Source organism: Pan paniscus, chromosome 17 (assembly GCF_029289425.2).
Source record: "Pan paniscus chromosome 17, NHGRI_mPanPan1-v2.0_pri, whole genome shotgun sequence".
NCBI classification, from domain to species: domain Eukaryota; kingdom Metazoa; phylum Chordata; class Mammalia; order Primates; family Hominidae; genus Pan; species Pan paniscus.
Window position 1 is genome coordinate 56,946,819 of NC_073266.2, and position 19,792 is coordinate 56,966,610.

A 19,792-nucleotide genomic window follows, 5' to 3' on the forward strand; every position below is an offset into this window, starting at 1 on the left:
AAAGACCTTAGTAGTCATCTAATTCCACTATACACCATTTTTCAGTAGTTCTATTCTTTCTGACTTTTAGCAGAGTGAAAGGGAAGGAATCCAAGACTTACAAACAGGTGGTGAAAATATGAGTCTCAGCTCCATCTCTGGCAAGCTATATGACCTCTGCCAGGTTATTTAATCAGGCTGGGGCTCGTTTCATTTAAACTAAGGAAAGGATTACATTCTAAATATGCTTGTAAAATGTAATAAACTTAATATCTTTTGAAAATATTCACTTCAATAGTCCTTATAATTGATCCTGGTCAAAAATAAAACAAGAAAACAATTATTCAAGTATTTATATGTTCTTTCACATTCCAATGGAAACCTCATAACACCTACCCAAGCTCCATATCTAAATATCTAACACAAATATTAACACACTTTAAATAAATATATATACACCTATAAATATCACAATAAGCTGGGCAGGCAGCACTTTGGGGGGCCAAAACAGGCTAGAGTTTGAGACTAGTCTGGCCAAGATGATGAAACCCCAACTCTACTAAGAATACAGAAATTAGCTGGATGTGGTGGTGCACGCCTGTAATCCCAGCTACTTGGGAGGCTGAGGCAGGAGAATCACTTGAACTCGGGAGGCAGAGATTGCCCTGAGCCGAGATCACGCCATGGCACTCCAGCCTGGGTGACAGAGTGAGATTCTGTCTCAAAAAATAAATAAATATCACAATGATGCTGATTTATGAAACCACAATTCTATCTAGAACAAAAACATAGGATTGACTTATTGACTCTATGTTGTGGTTCTTCTTCAGTATAAATTACTACTTGACATTGCTTTACTAAGAAAGCAAAGACCCATATACCACCTCATACATCAATTCACAGTATCACACCTACTACATGGAAATAATTTGGGACTCTTTTCATTTGCTTTACCCTTTCAAGTAATTCATTTATGTCAGAATAATAAACTTATTTGTGGATATTTAGTTGTTTTCTTCATTTATAAAATGTTGAGAATTAAGAGGTCTTTGTGGCTAGCCATTTTACAATAAATATGGGAGACATCTTCCTGTGTCATGGTTTTCCTTCCGAGGTTACTTAATGATACTGAGTGTGAATGAGACAATTATTTTGCTAGATGATGGCTTCTTTCCAGCCATTAAGTAATATCATATAAAATATAATAATCATAGCTTTATTTGATTTTTTTCTAAGTACTTTACATGTACCAAGGCCTTTAATCCCCACAGCAATCTGGGGAGATAGCTACTATTGTTATCACTATTTTGATAATGAGGAAACTAAGACAGAGAGAAGATAAGTAACCGGCTAAAAGCAAAGTAGCTAGTAAGTGAAAATGCCAGGATACGGACCCAGGCATTTAAGCCCACGGTCCATGTCTTAGTCACTATTGTGTAAGTTGAGAGTAACAGAATATACATTTTCAACTCCCTTAATAACTGTTTCAGAGTGAAACATAAACATATTTTTTCTTAGTGATGGTTTTATTTTTAAGGCAGTGAAGATTATGTTACAAGGCAAACCACTCTTTTCATTTCTAGCATGGAAAAGCTCAAGCTAAGTTGTGAGGATAAGGAAGTGTCATCATCCTTCAATTACAAACGTGGATAGAAGCTTTGATATAACTAACTAATGATTAAATGGAAAGAGAGAGTTTTCCATTCCTTATTGATTTTATCCTCTGTAATACTGGAGATTAAAAATTGTAATCATTTGAGAATATACTTGGTTTCTCTGATACAAATACTTCTACAAAGGTGTACATTTAATGCCACCAAATTTATTTCACTTCCAATCACCCCCTAACTGAGTGACAACAGGCTACTAAGAGCTATGTCAGGTATGTAATTTTTTTTGAGCTTTTATGTTGAGTTCTGTATGTAACCAAATATCTGCTTTTGAAGGAAAATAAAATTATGGAACTGAATAAAGCAGCAAGTTTTCTGCTCTAGTATGCAGGCTCTAAGCTTTTTTTTTTCTTTTTTTAGACGGAGGCTTGCTCTGTCACCCAGGCTGGAGTGCAGTGTCATGATCTCAGCTCACAGCAATCTCTGCCTCTGGGTTCAAGCGATTCTCCTGTCTCAGCCTCTCCAGCAGTTGGGACTACAGGCGCCAACCACCATGCCCCCCTAATTTTGTAGTACTTTTATTAGAGACGGCGTTTCACCATGTTGCCCAGGCTGGTCTCAAACTCCTGACCTCAGGTAATCTGCCCGCCTCGGCCTCCCAAAGTGCTGGGATTACAGGCATGAGCCACTGCGCCCAGCAGGCTCTAAGCTTTTTAAGGAAAGATGTTTTGTTTTACTCATTTTTGTAATCATAGCACCTACCTCTGTCTCATGTGCAGAACTTGGTCCTACAAACATGCCCATTAAATTGTGTGAGGTGATTAAAAATAATTGTTCAAATAAAACACACTCAAAATGCTAAAATTTTAAGAATATAGGCCAATGAGTCTCTAAGAGATAACACACACATATATTCACTACCAAGTTTAAGAAACAAAATTCCCCAATATCAGAGAAGCTCTCCCCCTGCCCTTCTCAATAGCTGCCTTCCTTTTTCCAAAAAAAGAAAACCATGACCTGACTTCTAACAGAGTAGAATACTTTTGCCTGATTTTCAACTGTATGTGAATGGAGTGTTACAACATGCACTCTCTAAGGTCTAGTTTCTTTCACTCACTACAATGTTTGCAAAATTCATCCACAGCATTGCTCGTAGCTGCAGCACATTTTGTCTGTAGTATATGACACCATTGGTGAGTAAAACACTTTTTCTTTTAATCCCTGCTACTGTTAATGGACATTTGAGTAGCTTCCAGCTTTGGGCTCTCATAAAAAATATTGCTGTGCATATCATTTATCCTTCTTGAGGCCTAGACATGAATGTATTTCTGTTGGGTAGATACCTAGGCTTAGAAATGCTATTGTATTGAGTAAGCATTTATTCAGGTTAGTAGATAATTTTGGATAGATTCCAAAAATGGTTGTGCAAGTTTGCATTTTCTCCAGAAGTATATTATAGTTCTGGTGGTCCCACGTCCTTACCAGTTGTCAGTCTTTTAAATTGTAGCCATTGTGTGAGTTTGTGATGGCATGTTATTATGGCTTAATTTACTTTTTCATCTTTTTTTTTTTTTTTTTTGAGACGAAGTCTCGTTCTGCTACTCAGGCTAGAGTGCAGTGCCACAGTCTGGGCTCACTGCAACCTCAGCCTCCCGGGTTCAAGTGATTCTCCTGCCTCAGCCTCCTGTAGCCAGGACTACAGGCGTGTGCCACCACGCCTGGGTAATTTTTGTATTTTTAGTAGAGATGCGGTTTCACGACTTTGGCCAGGCTGGTCTCGAACTCCTGACTTCAAGTGATCCACCCACCTCGGCCTCTCAAAGTGCTGGGATTACAGGCGTGAGCCACCACTCCTGGCACCATCATTTCTAATTATGATGAATGCCTTTTTAAAAATATTTATTGGCTATTCAGATTTACTGTTTTGTGATTTGCCTACTTAGTCTTTTTCTCATGTTTTTAGTGAGTTGACAGTCTTTTTATTATTCACAAAATAAGTATTTTCTCATTATAAATGTATTTTTTATAAGAATTGTTTTTCTCATTATTAATGTATACATTAATAATTTATATGTTATGGATACATATGCTTTGTTAAATGTATGTACTGCAGGTATATTTTCCCACATTGTAGCTTGCATTTTTACTTTATCAATGTTGTCATTTAATAAAGCAAAGTTTTAACTTTTAATGTGCCCTGTCAGTTTTGTTCATTTATTGAAGATTGTCTCTTCTTGTCTGTTCTGTGGTGCTATCTTTACAAAATTGGGTGTGAATATGAATTTGTACTCGCTATCCAGTTCCAATAGTTTAATTTCTAATTTTTTGCTAATATCACATCATCCTCAATAGTTATTGTAGCCTTCCAAGAAGGCTTGATTTTTTATATTTTTTAATATATATTTTTTCATTACATACGAGATGCGTATTTAAACAACCAGCCTCTGGACTTGTTTTTAGTTTTTAAAATTTCAATAGTGTTAGGAATGTAAGTGGTTTTGGATGCATGATTAACTGTATAGTGAAGTCTGGGCTTTTAGTGCACCCATCACCTGAGTAGTGTATATTGTCCCCAACAGGTAGTTTTTAATCTCTCACCCTCCTCACTTCTAAACCTCCAATGTCCATTAAGCCACTCTGCATGCCTTTGTGTACCCACAGCTTAGCTCCCACTTATAGGTGAGAACACGTGTTATTTGGTTTTCCAATAAGAAGGCTTGATTATCTTGTGAAGAACATTCTTCTTAGTTGGCATTACAACTTAATCTTCATTCTTTTTGACCATTCATATTTTCACACATACTTCTAAGTTTGTCATTTTCCACAAAAATAAACTACTAAAATTTTGTAATTTGGCTACATAATTGAATTAAACCTATGCATCAATTACAAAGATTCAACTCTAAAATATTGACTGCTTCAGTGCATCACCATAATAATATTTTATACTTTTCTGACAAGGACTTATACATCTTTTATTAGATTTCTTTAGAGGTATTTGATCTTTCATTGATGCCACAGAAAATCGTATGTTTCTGAAATATTTTCAAATTACCATTTAGTGTTATTTAGAAAAAACAATTGATTTCTGCAAATCAACCATGTATCTAGAAACTTTCCTAATTTTACTTACTAATTCATATAGTTAATTTAAATATATATGTGTGGCTGGGAGCGGTGGCTCATTCCTGTAATCCTAGCACTTTGGAAGGCCGAGACGGGCGGATTGCCTGAGCTCAGGAGTTTGAGACCAGCCTGGGGAACACGGTAAAATCCCGTCTCTACTAAAATACAAAAAAAATCAGCCAGGCATGGTGGCGGTCGCCTGTAATTCCAGCTACTCAGGAGGCTGAGGCAGGAGAATTGCTTGAACCTGGGAGGCAGAGGTTGCAGTAAGCTGAGATCGTGCCACCGCACTCCAACCTGGACAACAAAGCAAAACTCTGTCACAAACAAACAAACAACAGTTATATATATTTTACCTACTTGAGATAATTTACCTACTTGAGATAATTTAATTGAATCCCTAAAATCAATATTAATGGCACTTTTGTGGTCATTTGCAAACAAACCCAGAGTGGTGAACAATTTGAGTCACCGATTTTCCCAGCTCTATCTTCTTGTTTCGGGTCACATACTATAAATAAGTGTCCTTTTTGCAGTCCATTTGTGCCACATTTTTTGCATTTTTATGCTTTTCATTGGCGATTTGATTGCTTAAAATGGGCTCCAAGCCTAGTGCTGAAGTGCTATCTGGCACTCCTCAGTAGAGGAAGGCTGTGATGTGCCTTAGGAAGAAAATCCATTGTTAGATAAACTTTCTTCTGGCACCAGTTATAGTGCTGTTGGATCTGGGTTCCATGTAATAAACCAGTGGTAAATATTATTATTAATAGGGTGTCTTTAAATGGAAATACACACAAGACTATGTTATATACTGATCAGTCATAAAACTAACATGGGCAGAGGCTCTCAGGAATCTAGCCTTATATTTCTCCTAAAAGCAATTGTTCAGTATTTGCTGATTAAGTGTTTATAATGACTTTATAGAATATAACTATTGCATAAATAATAAAAATCCATTTCTATTTATCTGTCTGCATATATATAATAAAGAAAATGTTCATAATATTGTTTTTGCATTATACATCAGATAGGTACTTTAATATAATGCCAAATATTTATAGTAAAGGTGAGGATCCTTGCTTTATTTCCAGAGAACTATTATTATTTGTGATGTTTAGTAGTTCCCTCCAAATAGTTCCATTCCCAGAGAACTATTATTATTTGTGATGTTTAGTAGTTCCCTCAAAAAACCCACTTCAAGAATTTATCTTTATTTGACCTAACCCAGACTTTATCCAGTACAAACATCATTTTCCCTGGGAGCATTTGTTAAAAACAATCAGCAGCAATTCTTTAACAACACGATTGCCTGAGGTGGATATAAGAGTTGGAACAAAAAACAAAGCTGGCAAAAAGCTTAAAAGGAAAACTAAAAAATGAGGTGTTCATAGAAGAAAGAGCCAACATAGTGCTAGCACTCTAGAAGCCCATGCACGTTAATGGGACTGTGTGGACAGCCATGGTTGTGCACAGGCTTAGAAAAGACCTCAGAAATTCCTAAGCTCTCACCTCTCAATGCCTCTGTTCAAGGAGGAAGCAAAGACTAAGGTAGGGTTTTTAATCTACACAGAACCTCTCAACAAAGATTGAGAGAATAATTGGTTCCAGCAATTTAAAGAAATCACTGTTCAATAACTACCTGACCACTAGGTAAATTAATCAGACTATTTAGTGGTTACATATTACAAAAAAATTAGATTTTGTGCAATTAGTTTAGAAAGTCACTAAACAATCAAACAGCAACAGCAACAACAACCACCACCATTGTCACCAAACCCTGAGTAGAGAAAATAATCTGACTTAGAGAGTGTTCACATTGTATTATTTTAAATGTACAATTTTCAACAGAAAATTATGAAACATGCAAATACAAAAACAAGAAAATATAGCCCATACATAAGGGAAAAAAAGTTAAGAGAAAAAAAAAAGTAAATAATTCCTGAGGAAGCACAGATGTTAGGAGGCTAAGAATTTAAATGCTATTTTAACATATGTTTAAAAACTAAAAGAAATTGTGTCTTAAGAAACAAAGGGGCTGGGCATGGTGTCTAACACCTGTAATCCCAGCTCTTTGGGAGGTCAAGGCAGGAGGATCATTTGAAGCCAGAATTTCAAGATGAGCCTGAGCAACATAAGTAGACCTTCATCTCTACAAAAAGTAAAAAATAAAGAAAAATTAGTCAGATATGATGACATTTCATCATATCTGGGACCTAGTAGTCCCAGCTACTCAAGAAGCTGAGATGGGAGAAATACTTGAACTCATGAGTTTGAGGCTGCAGTGAGCTATGGTCTTACTACTGCACTCCAGGCTGGGCAACAGGGCAAGACCCTGTATCTGGAAAGGAAAAAAAAAAAGAATGATGTCACACCAAATAGAGAATTATTTTACAGGGTAAAAAAGAACCAAATAGAAATTCTGAAGTTGAAAATTAAAATAACTGAAATGAAAAATTTATTAGAAGGGCTCAATAGAACATTTTCTTTGGCAGAAGAAGGAATTTGTGAAGATGAAGATAGGTCAATTGAGATTATTCTCTGCAAAGAATAGAAAAAAGAATAAAGAAAAATTTAAAATGAACATACTCAGATACGTGTGGGACACAATCAAGTATGCCAACATAACATAAAATTGGAATAACGGAAGGAGGGGAGAGAAAGAAAGGAATATAAAAATATATGAAGTATTAACAAACAAATTTGCATTAGTTGATGAAAAACATTAATATACACACTCAGGAAACTAAACAAATTTCAAGAAAGATTAACTCAAAGATAATCACTCCCAGATACACTGTAATGAATCATTAAAAGACCAAGTCTACAGAGAACCTTGAAAGTGTGTAGAGAGATATGATCAAGGATGTACAAGGAACCTCAATAAGATGAATTGCTGCTTCCTTACCAGAAACCAGAAAGGCAGAGAGCAATGGAATGACATATTCAAAGTGCTGACAGACAAAGACTGTAAACCAAGAATTCTATTTAAAGCAAAACTATTCTTCAAAAATACAGGAAAAATAACTTTCCCAAAAGAACAAAAATTGAGAATTATCTTTGCTAGACTTGCTTTGTAATAAATAGTAATAGGATCAAGGCTGAAATAAAAGAATACTATACAATAGTTTGAGTCTACATGATAAATTAAAGAATACCAGTAATGGGAACTACATGGAGAGATGTATATGTGTGTGTGTGTGTGTGTGTGTGTGTGTGTGTGTGTGTGTAATATATATGTATATTTATAAAGGTATACATGTCATATGTATGTATATATGTTTGTATTGTTGTGTATATTATATATTCAAATGTACACACACACACACACACACACACACACACACACAGGCTTATGTATATAGGCTTTGAAATTGCAGTCACCTCTTCTGAGTTCTCCATACCCCAGCAGTCATCTTTTGCCATTTCATGCCCAGATTCTGAGCCTCTATTTAATGCACAAAATTGCAAAATGCCTCCAATAAGAAAAAAGTTCAGATTATTGATTTACCTCTCCTATGAGAGAGTAAGTTTTAGTCTCTGTAGTATTTGTTTCCACAAATTTCTGATGTTATCATACAGAATATTTCAGCATTTTGTCTGTCTTCTTAATTATTTTTGACAAATCCATCACTTGCTACAACTTTCTACATTCTATCTGCAAGTGGAGGTCTCATCCTTGCATATATAACTTTTCTTTAACTTTGTATTTGAGATATTTCTTCTATGTTGCATATAGTTAGTTCTTTGCTTTATGTTTTGTTTCAATATTGTATGACAATCTTTGTGATTTAATTAGAGTTTAAATTATATATTTAATATGATTGCTGACATGTGGGGAGTCAAAAACTACATTTTACTATTTATTTTCTATTTATGCCACAAAATTTTCTTTCTTTTTTTCTTCCTCTTGAATTAATCAAATACATATTTTATTATACCATTTTAACCTGTAATAGCTTATTAATTATACATGCTTTTGTTATTATTTCTGTCTTAGAGATTTTTAGCATTTATCTTGTTTAAATTAAAATCTTACTAAATCTTATTAAAATCAAACTTATAATGGAACTTTTACTATTTAACTAGAAAATGCAAGAACATTTAACAACTTTAATGACCCTTTTCTGTCTGCATTTTGTAGTCTGAATTTTTAATACTGTGATTCTACATATATTTTTACATTCCACACTATATTATTGTTGTTGCTTTGAAGCACATTTCAGGAAACTACAGCACATAAGCCTACTCTAGCTGTTAGTTTGTATATTACCTGTGAACTAAGAATATTATTTTTAAAGTTAAAAAAAATGAACAATATACAACAGATCCTAAAAGATCTGTTGACCCATTACCAAAAATGTTGATTCCCTGCTTTAACTATCAATAAAAATTTAGATTTACCAATGGGTTTACCTTGTCAGAGTTCTTCTGTACCTTTTGCACTTCTAGATTCCACCACAGGTAATTTTCTTTTTGCCTAAACAAGTCCCTTTAGCACATCTTTTAGGCAGATCTGTTGGCAATATCTACTCTCATTTGTGGTGGATACTTTTGCTTCATATAAAATTATAGCTTGTCAGTTACATTCTTTTAGTTCTTGTCATGATTTCTTCTTTCAATCAACTGTATGTATTATTGTTAGTATTTTGAGAATAATGGCTTTGTTTCACTTCTGGTTACTTCTATGATTTTTCTCTTTGTCTTTGGTTTTCTGACATTACAATATGCTATAGGTAGTTTTTCTTTTTTTCTTGTATTTATTCTGTTTGATATTTACAGAGTTTCCAGAAACAGGAATTTCATATCTTGAAAAAATTTCAGAAAAGTGTCAGCCAAAATTTCTCAAAATATTCTTTCTTATCCATTTTATTTCCTACTTTTTTCTGGAATTCAATTATTTATATGTGAGAGTGTTTTACCAGGTTTCCTATACCTCTTATCATCCTTTTTATTATTCAAGAGTCTTCTCGAGCTTTAATTAGTTTAATTTCCAATGACCAGTTCTGTAATCCTTTTTTCTCCTATGTCTAATATGCTATTAATCCTATCTATTGAATTCCTGACTTTGTGTTTTTTAATTTCTAAAATTTATATTTACAGTTATATATGCAAGTGTATATAGTCCAATTCTTTGGTGAAATTATTTATTTTTCAGGTGTAGAATTTCTTTATGGTTCACATTTATAGTATTTTGGTTTTCTGCCTTTTTTTTTTTTTGGTCAATATTTAAACCTACATTTTTACAATTTATGACCATTAAGTCTATTGTAAATATCAAATGAGTTTCTAAAATTTTGCTTCTCTTGATTTTTAACTCATGCTATTTCATCTTTTACTTTTCTGGTTATTTTCTATTAAGTATTAGCCATTGTATGTTTTGAGGTGTAAGGAGATATTATTTGCCACAAGAAAATATTTAAATTTAATTCCCATGACTATATGGGAGCTAGTAATTCTATACTACCTTACTTTGACCAGAGACTGAAGTGATTTGGGTCTGGGATTAAGTTTCTTTCAGGTCAGTCTATTTCTGGTTGAAAACTGGACTGGTCTCATCTCTCTGGGTTTTCTTCTCACAATTCTTTTTTTTTTTTTAATCTTTCTAATGCCTCTAAACATTTTTATTTGTTATTTGTTTCAATTTCCTAGTTTCTTTCAGTAAAAACATATGCATGTCCATAAGCTTTTTTATTCCTTTGGGGTTATGGTTTCTCTACCTTGTTCTAATTGCAAGATAAAGCATATAAACCAGTAAAGCAGCCCCCGCTTCTGAAAAGTTGGCTATGTGAATGGAATATTATTTTGATGTAACAATCTTCAGAAGAACAATCCATTTTAAGCAGATCCAAATTTCTTATAACACTTGTTAGGAAACATAATGAATAAATTAGAAGAAAAAGAAGAGACAAAAGAAGACTAAATCTTGAATCTTGGACTCTAGCGGGAACTGATATGATAAGCAACTGGTTTGCTCATAAGATGCTTTGAGATTTGACTCAGCTCCTTCACTTCTTCCTTAAACAAGTTATTGAAGGTGGCAGTCCAGTAGTGATTCAGATTTATCTAAGAAAGTCTTCGTTTCTATGGCCAAGACCATTCTTTTTAAGGAGGGCATTTGAGGGATCAGAGGGCATCTACTGGTGCTGTTACTTGGCTTTTGATACACCGCTTCCCAATAAATAAGCTACTTTTAAAAACTGCATGTTATGAATGCATATGATGTGTTAGCTTGTAAAAGAATGAGTTCTTCACATAGTTGAAATAGAACTTCCTATAAGCCATGCATTAGCTCTGGCACTTATGCTTTGGTAAAATAATACATGAAGGCCAACACCATGGTGGTTTTGTGCTTAACTAAAGCAAGCATCAACAGTGGCACTCAGTGAAAGATGAGAATCAAGATATTTGCATGGTACTGTATACAGAGACTGAGAGTAGATCATAGAAACAAAATGCACATAGAAGGATCTTGTTAATGCCCCTCACATCTTCCTATATCTCTTGCATGTGTTTCCCTAGATCTCATTTGTGCTTCATTTGTTCTGTGTCATGTAATCTTTCTCTTAATTCTCTGGTTAATTCTCTGAGGTGAGGGGAAAAAAAAGATGAATGGATGAGTGAACATTTAGTATAGATAATGACTAAACTTCTCATACATGATTTTAACAAGAAATTTAAACTTATTTGAGTGTATTATGTTGTTTTATCTAGTTATGATACAGCTGAATAGATGGTACAGCATACCAGGTTTATCATCATGACAGAGAAAATGACCTGTAATTGTGGTGTTTAAACACTGAGAGATATTGTCAACAGTGCTCTGGCTGGGTCTACATATGTACCAACAAACATAGTCAAAAGAAATTACACTATGGTTAAAAAAAATCTGAGTAGAGCAATAATGCTATTATCAGCTGCTAACCACTAATTGTTATTACCAATAGGTATTACAATTGAGAATAAGTAGTTTGCTGAAGTTCTGGGGGGAAAAGAGAAGGGGTTAAGTGAGCGAAGTGATTCCTTACCTTCCTTCCATTAAGAATATACTACATTTAGGATAACAAATCATTCACAAAGAAAATTGAAGAAAATTTTTTATGGAATGGTAAGTGTTAAATAATAAAAACTCTTCAAATTGAGTTACACTGAGAATAGTGAGAATAAAAATAGAATGATTTTTCAAAACTGTTAAGTTTTGAGAAAAGAACTAGGCACAATGGAGGAGGAAATGATCTAGAAAAAAATGAGCATGACTCAAAGTTTGAAAGGATATTAATAATGTTGGAGAATGACCAAATTAACTTAGCAAAAGAAGGGTAAATGAAACATGTGGTTTTCAGTTTGGATAGGGTGGTGGAGGAGTTTGGATGGACAATCATGATTGCTGTTACACAATATGAATATATGCATATTCACCAATGATATTGCTATTCTGTCTTACACATTTAATTCATTCTGGCAGATCATTTATAATGTATATATATATATATTCATAACAGTCTCACTTGAATTATGAAAAAACCCTACTTTATTAAAGCAATGCATCTGGTAGGCTGGTAATCCCTCTTGATTTCAAATCTACAGAAATTCTAGTGGAAGTTTTTCCACAGTAATATGCAGAGAATGCCCTCACATTGGTAAGTAATGGTGGAATGTAGTCCATGTGGATTGCACCCTTTTTATCCCTCATTTAGATGGTGAAATAAATTTATGTATAGATTTATAATAAACTGCATGGGTTTGTTTTTGTTTCTAAGTTTCATTACTAAATAATACATTTCAGTGAGTTCCACTGCCTACCTCATCCTAAGGCTTTTATGTATCCCATGAAATGTTTGTGCCATTTCAAGAATGGCAAAGCAGCTGTTGGACGCACTTGATATTGCACAAACAATGCCCCAGCGCGCTCTGTAATTTCATGAAAAGTCAGTCAGGGGAGGGTGGAGCTCTTACACGTACATAATGGGAACTTCTTCTGTAAAGAAAAATGAGCATCATTGCTTTTCCATTTGCATATAGATTTTCCCCCTACTGCTACCTGAGAAAATTAAGAGCTTCCACCCTATCAGTTTCTTAAACATGTTCTTGAGAATGTCCACATTTATGTCAGCACTTTTTCGACATCCTAATGATGCTTTTGCTAGGACTATGGCATCTATATGGCTTGTTACCAGCCTAATGAAAAGTTGCTTTAGGTGTCAAAATAAATCTAAGAATGTTCTACACTTCAGCTGACTGTAATATATCATCATGGCCTGCTTAAGTAGTATAAAATGCAACATGATAAAGCTGCTAACAAAAACCTATGAGAACCAGTAGCTGGGATAATAGGCATTCAGTGTAAGGATAATATAGCAGCAATAAAAATTTCAATAACCAAAGGTTATATACCATACTTTTTAATGGAGTTCTTGGCTAAGTGAGCTTTCTTCAATAGCAGACACATGGATAGGTTGATTCATTACAAGCATCCCTCTGATTTTCTTCCCACTTGGAATAATATTAGGGGGCTCCTTCCTCAGATTATGAGATGCCCTTTTGTTTAAATTATCCTTTTCAGGAATTACCTTGAGTCTTACCTACATTTATAGATAAAATTCCCAACTGTTTTGCCTAAAAACATAATAGATTCAGTATTTTTGTAATTTTTAACATCTTATTTCCTGCAAACTGAAGTACAGAGCCCTAAGACTAACAACACACTTCCAAGTCCACTCACATTTGTTTGATGATTACTTAGTGACTCCTTACTCTCAAACTGGAGTCTCACCATTTCTGAAACCCATGTTATTGTATCCTACCATTGCATTTGACATCGTAGTATGTTGTTTGCTGGGACTTCACCAGCATACTCTACTGAAGGCATTTCCATTTGGCCTTCCCTACACACTGTCAATATCAAATGCCTTCATTTCTATGAAATCTTCTCTGACAGTCTCAGCTAGAGTTTCTCTCCTCTCCACACAAATGTCTGTAAAAAGGGATATTATAGTGATGCATAACCTACATATTATTGTGTAGAGAAAACTATCTTATGCAATACAATCAATACCTGTTGTTGGTTTGCTAATTGAAAAAGTTAAAGTATCAAATAATTTTTAAAAGGATATATTCTAAATTTTTATGCTAACCTAAAACAGAGATACATAAAATTATTATTCTTTTAGTACTGACAAATCTTTTGAGTACAGAACTGATGATTGTAGTTTATCATTATTTTTCTTGAATAAACATCACTATATTCTATATGGAGATTCTTTAAAATGGAGCAACCTCCTAAATACATTTGTATGAGAATCTAAAGGAATACTTTTTATAGACATTTATAGTTTGTACCCCCTCAAACGTTTATTGTTGTCCTGCCTTGACTAAATTTGACAGCAAGTTTATGTGTTGGCTCTTTTTTGTGGCTAATAAATTGACATTAACGAGCCTTTCTAAGGCATTGTATTAGTTTTATGCTGCTGAATAATAAATTATTGTAAATTTAGCAGCTTAAAACAACAATTATTTATTACCTCACAGTTTTCATAGGGCAGGGCTCCTGGCACTTAACTGGTGCCTCTACTCAGACCCTCTCAAGGCTGCAATCAAGATGTCTGCCAGATAGCATTCTCATCTAATTCCCAGCTAGGGGGGAGTCCTTTCAAGCTTCTTCAGGTTCTTGGCCAAATCCATTTCCTTGAAGCTTTTTGACTGAGGTTCCATGCTTCCTATTCACCGTTGGCTAGACGCCACTCTAGAGGCTGCCCACTGTTCCCTGCCAAATGGCTCTCTCCAACACATGGAGAAACATGGTATCTTCAAGGTCAGCAGAAGAAGCTCTATCTTCAGTATGCTGAGCAGAATCTTAGGTAATATCATACAATCGTGGGAGAAACATGCCACCACTTTTACTATACAACATAACCTAATCAAGAAAGTGGTATCTCATCACCTTTGTCAAATTCCATTGGTTAGAAGCAAGTCATAGCTTTCACCTGCACTTAAAAGTGAGAGATTATATAAGAGCATGAGTCACTGGGGTTCACTTTAGGGTATGTTCATGACAGGCATTCAAATTAAATTATTTTCCATAGAAATACTAACTCTCTTTTTGTATATATCTTTCATTAGTTTATCGAACATATATCAGTATATCAAACATATAATTATGAAATTTGAGTATCAGGTTAAATGAGTATAAGCTGACTTGGTGATGAACACAATTGACTCTTGAGAAATATACAACTCAATTGGTAGGAGTTTCATTCTACTGTAGGACTCCAGAGTATGTTTTACAGAAAGAATAGGCAGTGTCTGTAAAGCCAGTGAGTCCATGTAAATGAGATGGCCCAGAGAATTACATTGAACTGATTTTTAATCATATTTATCATTTGAAGTTATGGCCCATGATTTTATGCACACATACACACACACATACCCCTCATACTGTGCTTTGTATACAACAAACTCTCAACAAACAGAAACTAGATAAAGGAAGCTGGTCAGGCATTTCAATACAAGTGCCATAGAAACTATTTAGAGGAAGTAGTTGGTAAACGCGAAATGATAAAAGTTCAATAGTCTGTTTTGTTGAAATAGTAAAAAAAAAAAAAAAAAAAAAAAAATTAGCTAAAAGGAATTAGGTATTAACTATTCTAATTCTCTTATTTCATAAATGTGGAAGCTTGGGCCAAGGAAGGTTTTCACTAAGTCAGTATTGCATGCTTATTTTATTTATGAATTCACCATAATAAGGGGAAGAGAGAGACATAAGCCATGTTCTGTGAAGTCACAATGAAGCACAAGCGTGGTTAGGTTAGAAGTGGAGATCTGAGAAAGGTTAAATGTGGGGCACTGAAGCCCAGTCCAGAAGAACCGGAATAGACGGAGAGAGAAAAATGAAGGAAAGCTTAGAACTGATGGAAAAATACAAAATGTGCTAAGCCATGGAGGCATGAAAGTTCACAGTTTACTCAGAGAACATAAAGTGAACAATCTTATTTCTAGAGGAAAAGGTGTTTTCAGGGAAGTTGATAGGAAAGGTCAAAACAAAATTGTGAAGGGCCTTCGGTTTCTTGCTAAGTGGTATCAATAATGTGTTCTAATATATGATGGAGATCCATAGGACATTTGGGGGTAATAGTAGGATCACAGGTGTTAGGTATATTACTGTGCATGCAGTTTATGAGCTGAGCTGAAGAGAAGACTTAGAAATACTTCAAGTGGAGGTGTATACCTAATCTGGGAACACCAAAGTAGAAGTAAATAGGAAATCCAGCTGGAATCACACTCAAAGCCCAGAGTTACTAAAAGAACATAATTATGAATATTAAATTCTCTTGGGATTGTGACACAAATAAGAATGGGCAGCAAGAAAGTTATCACAACCTTCATTGATTTTGTGGATGTGACTTGAACATCATTGGTGACAGTGACAGGCAATGAGGGTGGTATAATTTGGGAATGGCTTCCAAGAAAGTGAACTCAGGGAAGTGGCCTCAGGAGGATGAGCCAGTATAAGTGTTGCATCCCAGTGAGCTTACTATTGGTCCTGGAGAATGCTCCTGGAAGAATGAAAAACTGCCACTTAAAGGTTATAAGTATGTGCTCTTAAAAGAAAGTTAAGAGTTTGGGGTAGTTGAAGAGGTAGAAATTATTCCAAAGATAGTTAATAAATATAGAAAATTTCCTGGGCAATAAAAGAGAAGGTCCAGAGTGTGTATGGAACACAAGGTTTGAAGTTGTGTAAGACAGGAAAAGGTTAAGAGATGGTCATTATTTTACAAGCTCATGCTAGAATTTGGATTCTCTCACTATACAAAAACACCACATCAAATAGTTACATGGCTTATAGCTACAGGTACATTTCCTTGAAGTGTCACCTCACTGTGAGACTTACAACTTGTGTAAACTTCAGCTGGATGACTTCATTAAACCAGCATTGTTCAATGACATGTTTCTGAAAATGTGTTTTCTTGTAGTGTCTAGCAGGGTCAGCAAAGAAACTGTTAACTAAAACATATCACATGAAAGTTTTACATACACTCTGGTTGTGTCAAAGCATCTCCTCTTTATAATCCCACTATAAATGTACGTAAATTCATACAATACTCAGCAAATATCATGTAACTTTCTTTAATGAGATATTGAAACATCTGATGAAAGTGGGAGCTCAATTCCACCCTGAAATCCCACTTTAACTCTTTCTCCATCCCAACCAACCCTTTTTGTATTACTATTCAAGTTTACTGTTCAATCTCATCTTTGCTTGGTGACACTTCTACTATTCACGTAGGACTGTGTTTCACTGTTGCTTGTTTTGTCATTTTTCTTCCAAGTCAACTTCTCTCTGTCAAGTACAGCAAAGCTCAGCTCTCTCCTGTTCCAGAAAATTTCACTCTGAACCATGCTATTTCTTTTGACTCCACCTCGTCTACTTTAATATTCATTCATACATCTTGAAAGAGCTGTCTACACTTTACAATCAAACAAATTACTAAATATTTTATCTAAACCTATTCCTCTCACTGAGATGTTCAGAGGCATTATAATAGAAAAAACTAATCTCCTCTTGAGGGCTCCCCACAAACCTTCATCAAAAAGAAAATGTTTACCAACTCATCTCTTCTCTATAAACTATTTTGTTTCCCATTGCTACACAGCATATTAAGCTTAGCATTGACATAAATTGAATTTTAAAACGTTTCTACCTTTCTCTTTCTCATTTGTTGGCCCCTTTCTTCTGATAAACTTGAATACAACATGACAACACACATTTATTTTAGATAATTAGGCAATTGTTTGCCCATATTCTGCCTTGATGCAAGTGAGTAGGAAACTCCCACAAGGACAAAAGAGAATGTTCTACTAGGCTTATTAAGAAGTGAGAGTGGGGCCAGGTGCAGTGGCTCACACCTGTAATCCCAGCACTTTGGGAGGCCAAGATGGGGGGATCACAAGGTCAGGAGTTTGAGACCAGCCTGGCCAACATGGTGAAAGCCCATCTCTACTAAAAACACAAAAATTGGCTGGGCATGGTGGCAGGTGCCTGTAATCCCAGCTACTCGGGAGGCTGAGGCAGGAGAATCGTTTGAATCCAGGAGGTGGAAGTTGCAGTGAGCCAAGATTGTGCCATTGCACTCCAGCCTGGGTGACAGGGCGAGACTCCATCTCAAAAAAAAACAACAAAAAAAAAAACCAGAAGTGAGAGTGGGATTCTCAAACCACGGCAAGGTATCGCCATCTTTAGGTGGCAGGGTCAGGCATGGTAAAGTGTGATCATATAGTAATTGCCCCTTCATTCATTCACTTCCATTAATGCTGCATGGACTTTTTCTATATTGTTAACTGCTTGTTCTCCAGTTTCTAGAACAGCACCCAGGACATATTAGGCAGCTCTTGAATAATGGAACAAAACGTATACTATTTTCCTATCACTGTATTCTCCCTCTTGGCTTAATGTAAAGACTTCAAAACTTTGAAGAGCAGTTTCAGCTAGATCTCCTTTATTCTATTAGAGTTGCACTTTTAGATTCTTCTTTTAGTCACATTGATTTGACATTTATTGTCCTTTGTTTCTGATTGCTTTGCGATATTCTAGGCAGTTCTTTTCACAGAAATAGGGTCAACATTCAGCTTTCCTGGAGTACTTCTCAGGTTATGATAACCCCCAATTCTTGTAACCATTGACTATATTTCTTTGCTGAAGAATTTAGGCAGAGGTGCTAAAAGCTATATAAATAATTAATGGAATGGAGACACTTAGATGCATAATTCAATTGATTTAGACAAATAGATCAGATATGTTAGAGCCACTGCACTGGCAAGAGATGGGAGACTTCTTCAGCAATACTAAAATACAGGGCTGAGACAGTTACTGGTGTTACAACTAGGATGAATTACTGCAGCCAGCTGAGATATAATAACAGTATGAATTATTGAATTGGCATCTTCCTGAGACAGCTTTGGTCACAGCCTTGCTATGTTCTGGAGATGATAGAAGGAGATTTGTGTGATGTAAATTTATAATCAAAGGGTGTTCAGGATGAAAGATGACCTCCAAGGTTATGAACCTGAGCAGGAGACTGCATCATCACATGAAAAAGGAACTGTAAAATATGAAGCATTCTTCAGTTAGTAGTTGGAAACCAAAGAAACTCCACTTTCTTAAAAATTTAACTTGAGGAAAGTTTCCGATAGACAGAGATAGAATGTGAGATACCAAGATGATCCTACATTGGACACCTCGGGTGAGGGATGTAGATCTGTGCAATGTCAGCCTAATCATGTTCCTGAAATTATGCCAAAGACAGGATTAGTAATTAATTAAAACATTTGGGCTCTGAAGAGTACAGACACACAAACTCATGCATACATGCTGCAATTACTTTGCAAACAAATAGTTTGGGCCCCATGTATGGTGAAAAGTAGGATATTTTGTTAACATACTGATTGTTTCATTATAACTAAATCAAGAAGATGCTATTATCTTGGAAAGTGATCTGAAAAATGTGCTTCTCACTCTGCCAATAAGAAGGTGCCCTTTTCTTCTGAGCTGAGCTAGTTGTGCAAGACAAACCCAGACACACGGGGAACGCATTCCTCTGCCACCACTGCTTGACATGCTGAGTGATGGAGATGGACTGGGAGGCAGCATCTCCTTTTCTGAAAACAAAGTGGCCTTTAAAAAGGGCTGTTAAACTGCTGTCTCATGTTTGATTATTCTGTCCTCAGTAAAGTCCTCTATTTTTTACTACTAAATGGTCATTTTTATGAATGACATTATTTTTGTCTGATGACTGTTTCTAGAAACAATAGGTCAAAAGCAGCAAACTATAGACCAAAGCTGGAACTGTGAAGAAAATTACCCCAAGTAATAGACCGTGGTCAGTTCAGTCTAAGAAAGCGTCCTCCAGGAAATTATGTCAGATACTAGAGAATTTAGGGAAAATCTCTTATAGACATGATTTTAATTTAATGTAATGAAATAGTAATGCATAGATTTATACCATGCAATAAGACATTTTTATGTCTATACATAATTTCAAATTACATATGAAAAATACAGTAACTCAAATTAATGCATTTCTAAC

At 35.1% G+C, this 19,792-nt stretch overlaps 1 long non-coding RNA gene across 1 annotated transcript in view; it reads right to left on the bottom strand.

Annotated features, from left to right (window-relative positions):
- Window positions 1–19,792, bottom strand: part of LOC117976760 (uncharacterized) — a 636,602-nt gene that overhangs the window by 425,258 nt on the left and 191,552 nt on the right. The window lies entirely within an intron of this gene.